Here is a 10,529-nt window from a genome sequence, read left to right as displayed (position 1 = left end):
TAATCTTTTTAGACTGAAGCTTTAGACTAACATTGCATGATTCCTGGAATCCTTATTAAAAGTTTTGATTCTCTTTATTTTCTTTTCTATATAAGTTTCGAAAATCACAAAAAAATTTATAAAACCATAAAAACCTAAAAATATTTTATGTTTCTTGTTTGAGTCTAGTATCAATTTTTAAGTTTGGTGTCAATTGCATGTTTTTATTCTTCCTGCATTTTTTGAATACATGCAATATGTTCTTCATTGATCTTCAAGTTGTTCTTGATGATTTCAGTGCTCTGATCTTTAAATTCTCTTGTTTCGTGTGTTTTGTTGTTTCTCATATGCATTCTCACTTTGTTAGTGTCTCTTATATGAAAATTTTTAAGTTTGGTGTCCTGCATGCATTGTTTGATTTGAGTTTCCTAAGATTAGTTGTATTTTGATTGTTTCTCATCATTAAAAAAATTCAAAAATATTTTCAAAATTGTGTCTTTTCAAGTCAATAATACAGAGAATTGAAGATTCAGACATTCAGCAGAGGAATCAAACAAAAAAAGCTGGGCGTTCAAAACGCCCAGTGAAGAAGGAAAACTGGTGTTTAAACGCCAGTCAGGGTACCTGGCTGGGCGTTTAACGCCCAAAAAGGTAGCATTTTGGGCGTTAAACGCCAGAATGGATGCCATTCTGGGCGTTTAACGCCAGGATGACACAAGAGGGAAGATTTTGTTTTTAATTCAAATTTTTTTCAAATCTTCATAATTTTTCAAAATCAAATCTTTTTCAAATCATATCTTTTCAATCATATCTCTTCAAAATCAATTTCTTTTCATTTTTTTATTTATTACTATTTTCGAAAATCCTTGCTAAAATTAATGATTTACTTCAAAATTTTCAAGTTGTTACTTGCCTATTAAGAAAGGATCAAATTTTAAATTTTAGGAATCATATCTTCTAATTTCTTGTTAGTCAAGTAATCAACTTTAATTTTAAAACTTTCTCTTTTTTTAAATTGATTTTCAATTATATCTTCTCAATCATATCTTTTCAATCACATATTTTTCAAAATTAACTTTCAATCATATCTTTTTAATTTCTAATTCCAAAATCTTTTTCAAAAATCACTTTATTTCTCTCCCAATCTTAGTTTTCGAAAATCTCAATCAAATTTTCAAATTTCTTTAATTATTTCAAAATCTTTTTAATTTATTTTCGAAAATTCTTCCCCTCTTCTCACATCCTTCTATTTAAAGGACTAACACTCCTCCTCAAGGTACAATTCGAACTCCCTCCTTCTTTATATGTTCGAATTCTCTTTTATCTAACTCCTCCTTCTATTCTTATTTTCCTCTGACACCTCAAGGAATCTCTATACTGTGACATAGAGGATTCCCTACTTTCTTGTTCTCTTCTCTTTCATATGAGCAGGAACAAAGATAAAGGCATACTTGTTCAAGCTGATCCTGAACCTGAAAGGACCTTGAAGAGAAAGCTAAGAGAAGCTAAAGCACAATTCTCTTTAGAGGGCCTAACAGAGCTCTTCAAAGAAGAAGAAACCATGGTAGCCGAAAACAACAATGCCAACAATGCAAGAAAGGTGCTTGGTGACTTTACTGCACCTACTCTCGACTTCTATGGGAGAAGCATCTCAATCCCTGCTATTGGAGCAAACAACTTTGAGCTTAAGCCTCAATTAGTTTCTCTAATGCAACAGAATTGCAAGTTTTTTGGATTTCCATTGGAAGATCCTCATCAGTTCTTAGCTAAATTCTTGTAAATCTGTGACACTGTCAAGACCAATGGGGTTGACCCTGAAGTCTATAGACTTATGCTTTTTTCTTTTGCTGTAAGAGACAGAGCTAAGACATGGTTGGATTCACAACCTAAAAGAAAGCCTGAACTCTTGGAAAAAGCTAGTTAATGCCTTCTTGGCAAAGTTCTTTCCACCTCAAAAATTAAGCAAGCTTAGAGTGGAAGTCCAAACCTTCAGACAGAAGGAAGGTGAATCCCTCTATGAAGCTTGGGAAAGATACAAGCAACTGATCAGAAGGTGCCCTTCTGACATGCTTTCAGAATGGAGCATCATAGGTATTTTCTATGATGGTCTGTCTGAACTATCCAAGATGTCATTGGATAGCTCTGCTGGAGGATCTCTTCATCTGAAGAAGACACCTGCAGAAGCTCAGAAACTCATTAAAATGGTTGCAAATAACCAATTCATGTACACTTCTGAAAGGAATCCTGTGAATAATGGGATAAATCAGAAGAAAGGAGTTCTTGAGATTGATACTCTGAATGCCATATTGGCTCAGAATAAAATATTGACCCAACAAGTCAATATGATTTCTCAGAGTCTGTCTGAAATGCAAGCTGCACCAGGCAGTACTAAGGAAGCTTCCTCTGAAGAAGAAGCTTATGATCCTGAGAACCGAGCAATGGAAGAGGTGAATTACATGGGAGAACCCTATGAAAACACCTATAACTCTTCATGGAGAAATCATCCAAATCTCTCATGGAAGGATCAACAGAGACCTCAACAAGGTTTCAACAACAATAATGGTGGAAGAAACAGGTTTAGCAATAGCAAGCCTTTTCCATCATCTTCTCAGCAACAAACAGAGATATCTAAATAGAGCCACTCTGACTTAGCAACCATTGTCTCTGATCTAATCAAAACCACTCAAAGTTTCATGACTGAAACAAGGTCCTCCATTAGAAATTTAGAGGCACAAGTGGGACAGCTGAGTAAGAAAATTACTGAACTCCATCCTAGTACTCTCCCAAGCAATACAGAAGAGAATCCAAAGAGAGAGTGCAAGGCCATAAACACGTCTCCCATGGCCGAACCTGGAGAGGAGGAAGAGGCAGTAATCTCCACTGAGGAAGACCTCAATGGACGCCCACTGGCCTCCAAGGAGTTCCCTAATGAGGAACCATGGGAATCTGAGGCTCACACTGAGACCATAGAGATTCCATTGAATTTACTTCTGCCATTCATGAGCTCTGATGAGTATTCTTCCTCTGAAGAGGATGAAGATGTTACTGAAGACCAAGTTGCTAAGTACCTTGGAGAAATCATGAAGCTAAATGCCAAGGTGTTTGGTAATAAGACTTGGGAGGATGAACCTCCATTGCTCATCAAAGAACTGGATGACTTGACTAGGCAGAAATTACCTCTGAAGAGACAAGACCCTGGAAAATTCTCAATCCCTTGTACCATAGGCACCATGACCTTTGAGAAGGCTTTGTGTGACCTAGGGTCAAGTATAAACCTCATGCCTCTCTCTGTAATGAAGAAGCTAGGGATCATTGAGGTACAAGCTGCAAGAATCTCACTGGCGATGGCAGACAATTCAAAGAAACATGCTTATGGACTTGTAGAGGATGTCTTGGTAAAGGTTGAAGGCCACTACATCCCTGCTGACTTCATAATCCTAGAGACTGGGAAGTGTATGGATGAATCTATCATCCTTGGCAGACCCTTCCTAGCCACAGCAAAAGTTGTGATTGATGTTGACAGAGGAGAATTGATCATTCAAGTGAATGGAGACTCCCTTATGTTTAAAGCTCAAGGATATCCCTCTGTCACCATGGAGAGGAAGCATGAAGAGCTTCTGTCAATACAGAGTCAAACAGAGCCCCCACAGTCAAACTCTAAGGTTGGTGTTGGGAGGTTCCAACATTGCTCTGAACATCTGTGAGGCTCCATGAAAGCCACTGTCAAGCTATTGACATTAAAGAAGCGCTTGTTGGGAGGCAACCCAATTTTTACTTATCTATGTTAAATTTCTATTTTCTTTTGTTATTTTATGTTTTCTATAGATTGATGATCATGTGAAGTCACAAAATCAATTGAAAAAGCAAAAACAGAAGGCAAAACAGAATGAAAAATAGAACACCCTGGAGGAGAAACTTACTGGCGTTTAAACGCCAGTAAGGGTAGCAGAATGGGCGTTAAACGCCCAGTCTGGCACCATTCTGGGCCTTTAACGCGAGAAATGGGCACCAGACTGGCATTTAATGCCAGGAATGGGCAAGAAGCTGGCGTTAAACACCAGAAATAGGCAGCAGCCTGGCGTTTAACGCCAGGATTGGCAGCAAGGGGCGTTTTGCATGCCACATGGTGCAGGGATGAGAAATTCTTGACACCTCAGGATCTGTGGACCCCACAGGATCCCCACCTACCCCACCTCTCTCTCTCTTCTTCACCCATTCACCAATCACCTCAATACCTCTTCCCCAAAAACCCCTCACCTATCAAATCCCACCATTCTCTTCACCACTCACATCCATCCTTCATAACACTCCACCTACCTCACCATTCAAATTCAAACCACTTTCCCACCCAAACCCACCTATAATGGCCGAAACACAAACCCCTTCCATCTCTTCTATTTCTTCTTCTTCTACTCTCTTCTTTCTTCTTTTGCTCGAGGACGAGCAATCTTCTAAGTTTGGTGTGGTAAAAGCTAAAGCTTTTTTGTTTTTTCATAACCATTAATGGCACCAAAGGCCGGAGAAACCTCTAGAAAGAGGAAAGGGAAGGCACAAGCTTCCACCTCCGAGTCATGGGAGATGGAGAGATTCCTCTCAAGGGTACATCAAGACCACTTCTATGAAGTTGTGGCCAAGAAGAAGGTGATCCCCGAGGTCCCTTTTAAGCTCAAAAAGGGCGAATATCCGGAGATCCGACATGAGATCCGAAGAAGAGGTTGGGAAGTTCTCACTAACCCCATTCAACAAGTCGGAATCTTAATGGTTCAAGAGTTCTATGCCAATGCATGGATCACCAAGAACCATGATCAAAGTGTGAACCCGGACCCTAAGAATTGGCTTACAATGGTCCGAGGGAAATACTTAGACTTTAGTCCGAAAAATGTAAGGTTGGCGTTCAACTTGCCCATGATGCAAGGAGATGCACACCCATACACTAGAAGGGTCAACTTTGATCAAAGGTTGGACCAAGTCCTCATGGACATCTGTAAAGAGGGCGCTCAATGGAAGAGTGATTCAAGAGGAAAGCCGATTCAACTAAGAAGGCATGACCTCAAGCCCGTGGCTAGGGGATGGTTGGAGTTCATCCAACGCTCAATCATTCCTACTAGCAACCGGTCTGAAGTTACTATAGACCGGGCTATCATGATTCATAGCATCATGATTAGAGAGGAAGTAGAAGTTCATGAGGTTATATCCCAAGAACTCTACAAGGTGGCGGACAAGTCCTCTACTATGGTAAGGTTAGTAGAAAAAGAAAAAGAAAAAGAAGTGCATAAATTTCAAATTTTAAAACGGTTTAATTATTTTGATGTGGTGGCAATACTATTATTTTTCTAAATGAATGCTTGAACAGTGCATATTTTTTAATTTGATTGTTTATGAATGTTAAAATTGTTGGCTCTTGAAAGAATGATGGAAAAAGGAGAAATGTTATTTGATAATCTGAAAAATCATAAAATTGATTCTTGAAGCAAGAAAAAGCAGTGAAAAGCTTGCAGAAAAAAAGTATATATGCGAAAAAAAAAGAGAGAAAAGCAAGCAGAAAAAGCCAATACCCCTTTAAACCAAAAGACAAGGGTGATAAAAAGGATCCAAGGCTTTGAGCATCAGTGGATAGGAGGGCCCGCAGGAATAACATCCTGGCCTAAGCGGCTAAACCAAGCTGTCCCTAACCATGTGCTTGTGGCGTGAAGGTGTCAAGTGAAAACTTGAGACTGAGCGGTTAAAGTCGAGGTCCAAAGCAAAAAGAAGAGTGTGCTTAAGAACCCTGGACACCTCTAATTGGGGACTCTAGCAAAGTTGAGTCACAATCTGAAAAGGTTCACCCGGTTATGTGTCTGTGGCATTTATGTATCCGGTGGTAATACTGGAAAACAAAGTGCTTAGGGTCACGACCAAGACTCATAAAGTAGCTGTGTTCAAGAATCAACATACTTAACTAGGAGAGTCAATAACACTATCTGGATTCTGAGTTCCTATAGATGCCAATCATTCTGAACTTCAAGGAATAAAGTGAGATGCCAAAACTGTTCAGAAGCAAAAAGCTAAAAGTCCCGCTCATCTAATTAATACTGATCTTCATATATGTTTTTGGAATTCATTGTATATTATCTTCTTTTTATCCTATTTTATTTTCAATTGCTTGCGGACAAGCAACAATTTAAGTTTGGTGTTGTGATGAGCGGATAATTTATACGCTTTTTGGCATTATTTTTAGTATGTTTTTAGTATATTTTAATTAGTTTTTATTATACTTTTTATTAGTTTTTATTTAAAAATCATATTTCTGGACTTTACTATGAGTTTGTGTGTTTTTCTATGATTTCAGGTATTTTCTGGCTGAAATTGAGGGACCTGAGCAAAAATCTGATTCAGAGGCTGAAAAAGGACTGCAGATGCTGTTGGATTCTGACCTCCCTGCACTCAAAGTGGATTTTCTGGAGCTACAGAAGCCCAATTGGTGCGCTCTCAATTGCGTTGGAAAGTAGACATCTTGGGCTTTCCAGCAATATATAATAGTTCATACTTTATCCGAGATTTGATGGCCCAAACCGGCGTTCCAAGTCAACTCAAGAATTCTAGCGTTTAACTCCAAAACTGGCACAAAAGCTGGAGTTAAACGCCCAAACTGGCACAAAAGCTGGCGTTTAACTCCAAGAAAAGTCTCCACACATGGAAGCTTCAATGCTCAGCCCAAGAACACACCAAGTGGGCCCGGAAGAAGATTTTTGCATTAATTACTTATTTCTGTAACCCTAGGCTACTAGTTTTCTATAAATAGGACCTTTTGCCATTGCATTTTCATACTTGGAATCTTTGATAAGTCTTATGCTATCTTAGACGTTTGGAGGCTGGCCTCACGGCCATGCCTAGACCTTGTTCTTATGTATTTTCAAATGGTGGAGTTTCTACACACCATAGATTAAGGTGTGGAGTTCTGCTGTTCTTCATGAATTAATACAAGTACTATTGTTTTTCTATTCAACTCAAGTCTATTTCTTCTCCAAGATATTCATTTGCACCCAAGAACATGATGAATGTGATGATTATGTGACACTCATCACCATTATCACCTATGAACGCGTGACTGACAACCACTTCCGTTCTACATGCAAACAAGCTTGAATGTGTATCTCTTAGGTTTCTAATCTAAGATTGGAACCTTCGTGGTATAGGCTAGAATTATTGGCGGCCATTCCTGAGATCCGGAACGTCTAAACCTTGTCTGTGGTATTCTGAGTAGGATCTGGGAAGGGATGACTGTGACGAGCTTCAAACTCGCGATTGTGGGGCGTGTGATAGACGCAAAAGGATCAATGGATCCTATTCTGACATGATCAAAAACCGACAGATGATTAGCCGTGCGGTGACAGCGCATTTGGAACATTTTTACTGAGAGGACGGGAAGTAGCCATTGACAACGGTGATGCCCAACATAAAGCTTGCCATGGAAAGGAGTATGAATGATTGGAAGAAGGCAATAGGAAAGCAGAGGTTCAGGAGGAACAAAGCATCTTCATACGCTTATCTGAAATTCCAACCAAAGAATTACATAAGTATCTCTATCTTTATTTTATGTTTTATTTATCTTTTAATTATCAACTCTTCATCACCATCTGAATTCGCCTGACTGAGATTTACAAGGTGACCATAGCTTGCTTCAAGCCGACAGTCTCCGTGGGATCGACCCTTACTCACGTAAGGTGTTACTTGGACGACCCAGTGCACTTGCTGGTTAGTTGTGCGGAATTGTGACAAAGTGTGATTCACGTTTAAGAGCTCCAAGTCCTTTGGCGCCATTGTTGATGATCACAATTTCGTGCACCAGTGATCGGGAGTAAATCACAGGATCTCGTCGTCTCCTTGGCACTTCCCTACTTTCCTGGCTCTCTGACTCTGTCCGGGGGCTCAGAGTGTGCCTGGAGTGACTTCTTCGGAGACTTCTTTCTCTACTTTGAGGAGATCGGGAATGCTCTTGACTAGGAGTCGGTTGATGGCGTTCTCTGCTGGCCACTTCCCGTTCTAGGTTTTGCACTGTGTGGCACAGTTCTTGTATTATTCTTGCGCTATCACTACCTGTTCCTCCAAAGGGTCGTCTCTCGGGTTGCCTCGGGGGGAATATGGTGCGCTCGCGAGAGGGAGCCCCTGTGGCTACCCTACCGCTTCTGGGGTCCATTCCCTCCCCGCGGGGCTCGCCTCTGTCGTCGGCCCCTGCTGTGCCCAAAATAAAGTCCATGTCCCCACAGATGGCGTCAATGTACAGTTAGTCGGTTACCAGACCGTTTAGGGATGCTTGTTGGGTGCAAATGTGGGACCTGGTCTCGATCCGGGCCTGGGGCGCGAGAGGAGAGAGCAGCCGACTTCCCAAGCTCTTTGTGAGTTGAGAGGGGGGTGCTACCTGCAAGGACACTCCAACGCTCAAGTCAGAAGGTGTGCAGGTGGTATGAGAATAAGGGATATGGTGACATACCTTGGGGGAGGGGTATGGCCCTCCCCTTATATACCCTGTCAGTAGGGCAGGCCCCACAAGGGGAGGCCACCTTCCAGGAAGCTTCGTTCCCTACAGCTGTTACGCAGCTGGCCAAAGGGGCGCGTGTCCGGATCGCAAAACCGAACGGGTTGTGGACGCCTATCCGATCGCGTGAATCGGGTTGTTCGTGGGCCGGATCGGCCGTTGTGCCAACTGGGCTGGGCCGCAACAATAATATTAACAAAAATATATTTATATGGGCTAAAAGCCAATAATCCATTTAAAACTTATTTTTTTTCACCTTAGAATTTACTCTTTAGTTCTTTAGTTAGACTTAAAATTGGCATAAATATCAATTTATTGCTATCCAAGTTTTGTGTCTTTTTTATGGCCATTCCCTTGTCAATTTTTTAGTCATAACTCATGAATTTGATAATAGTAATGCAAAAAAAAGTGGCAGAGAAAACAATTTGCGATTTCGGCTGGCCCACAAAACTGTAGACCAACGCAGTGCAGACACGGGCCTTTCTCAAAGCAATCCATATATAATCGTAGTTCAACTCCTTTGGAAACTGAAAATCCCTTTTCGAAAGATATCATGCAGGCTATATATTGCAAGCTAATTCGGTTCGGTCCGTTTATATTTAGCCTGTTGTGGTCTAGGATAAACGGACCGGGTTGGCCCGTATACCCACCTCTGGCCTGCATAATATTTTCCGAAAAGGGATCTTCAGTTCCCAAAAAAGTTGAATTACGATCTTCACGACGTCTTTTGCCTTTGAGGTCGAATTCGAACCTCTTCAATTTTCTTCAAGCTTTCTACAACTTTGTAATTCTCTCCGAAGGAGTCATTTAGACTCAAGATGTCCCTCTAACTCGACCTCCAGCTATTCTAACAGCCTTTTGATGACCATGAACCAATTCTATTATCTCCGTTGCATTTCTATTCCCTGTTCCTTTAGAGATGTGAATTTAGGAATCTATCCTAATATCCTTGTCCTCCTAGGTTCTCTCTGTCTCTTTCCTCCTCAGCACCCTTCCATCTTTTTGAATTTTGGGGTATAAAGGGTGCTCTATCATTATCGGGATGACCTCCACTATGGGAGTCTGAATCTGGCGATGTACGTCTATCTTTTGAGCGAACATCTGCCATGGTTGGTGTAAACTTTCAGGTCTCCGGCAACAGTGACAATATTCCGTATGATTACTTTGAACCAATTGGATGTGGACCTAGACGAAAGGTCCAGACTCCATTGGACGAATATTCCAACTTGTTCACCAAATAAAAAACTTGTAAAAGACTTCTATACTTAATTTAGCAACAATTTTAGACAAATTCAAGTAAATTGAAATTAAAAAAATACATGAGTTAAATGGGCATTTATGGAAATAAAGTGGTAACCTAGCCTCACCCCCGTATCTTCCCATCTTGTGATAGTGGGTAATTACTTCTTTGATATTAAGGGAGTTATCGCATATTAGAGTAGTGACTGAGCTAGGGAATGGATCCTTTCAATTGTTGAAAAAAATTGAAGGAGTAAAGTGTGATTTATAACCCTTTAATATATTCTCTCATATTTTCTCTTGGTCCCACTTATAACAATTAATGATGAGAGATTACATTTTACTCTCTCAATTATTAAAAAGAATTGAGAGGATTCATTTTCGACTGAGGTGTAGAGGGTTTCTAATGACCTGACTTGGCTTTAGTTGCCATGCAAGTCAAGTCAAACATTATTTAGAGCGCCCGTGGCCGGAACAAATTGGGCAAACTAGGTCAAATGTTTTTTTGTCACTTCTAAAATGATCCATTGATCTTGTGGACTTTTTTAGAAAGTGGGCTAGTTTATTTGGACCTTGGTTTGCCTTTAAACAAAGATATGAATAGTAACATGTTAAAGCTAATAGAATATTTTTTAACAAATTAAAAATATATACAATTAAAAATTTAATTGGTTCTTTAACATTTTTTTAGAAGAATATTATATTATGTATAAGGTTTTTGATACAAAAAAAATCTAATTACAAAATTAAATTAAAAACAATGTATAAAGCCAATTAGAAAGAAAAAAATATAAAT

General features: G+C 39.9%; 1 non-coding gene across 1 annotated transcript; it reads right to left on the bottom strand.

The window, feature by feature from the left end:
* Window positions 1-1,943: 1,943 nt before the first annotated feature.
* LOC148570121 (small nucleolar RNA R71) lies at window positions 1,944-2,051 on the bottom strand. The gene has a single exon (XR_015908854.1). It is a non-coding gene; the product is annotated as a small nucleolar RNA R71 (small nucleolar RNA).
* Between the last annotated feature and the right edge of the window lie 8,478 nt (window positions 2,052-10,529).

This window comes from Arachis ipaensis, chromosome B3 (assembly GCF_059453495.1).
Source record: "Arachis ipaensis isolate K30076 ecotype BB chromosome B3, ASM5945349v1, whole genome shotgun sequence".
Taxonomy (NCBI): domain Eukaryota; kingdom Viridiplantae; phylum Streptophyta; class Magnoliopsida; order Fabales; family Fabaceae; genus Arachis; species Arachis ipaensis.
The sequence above is the reverse complement of the archived record's forward strand: the minus strand, read 5'-3'. Positions and strand labels throughout refer to the sequence as shown.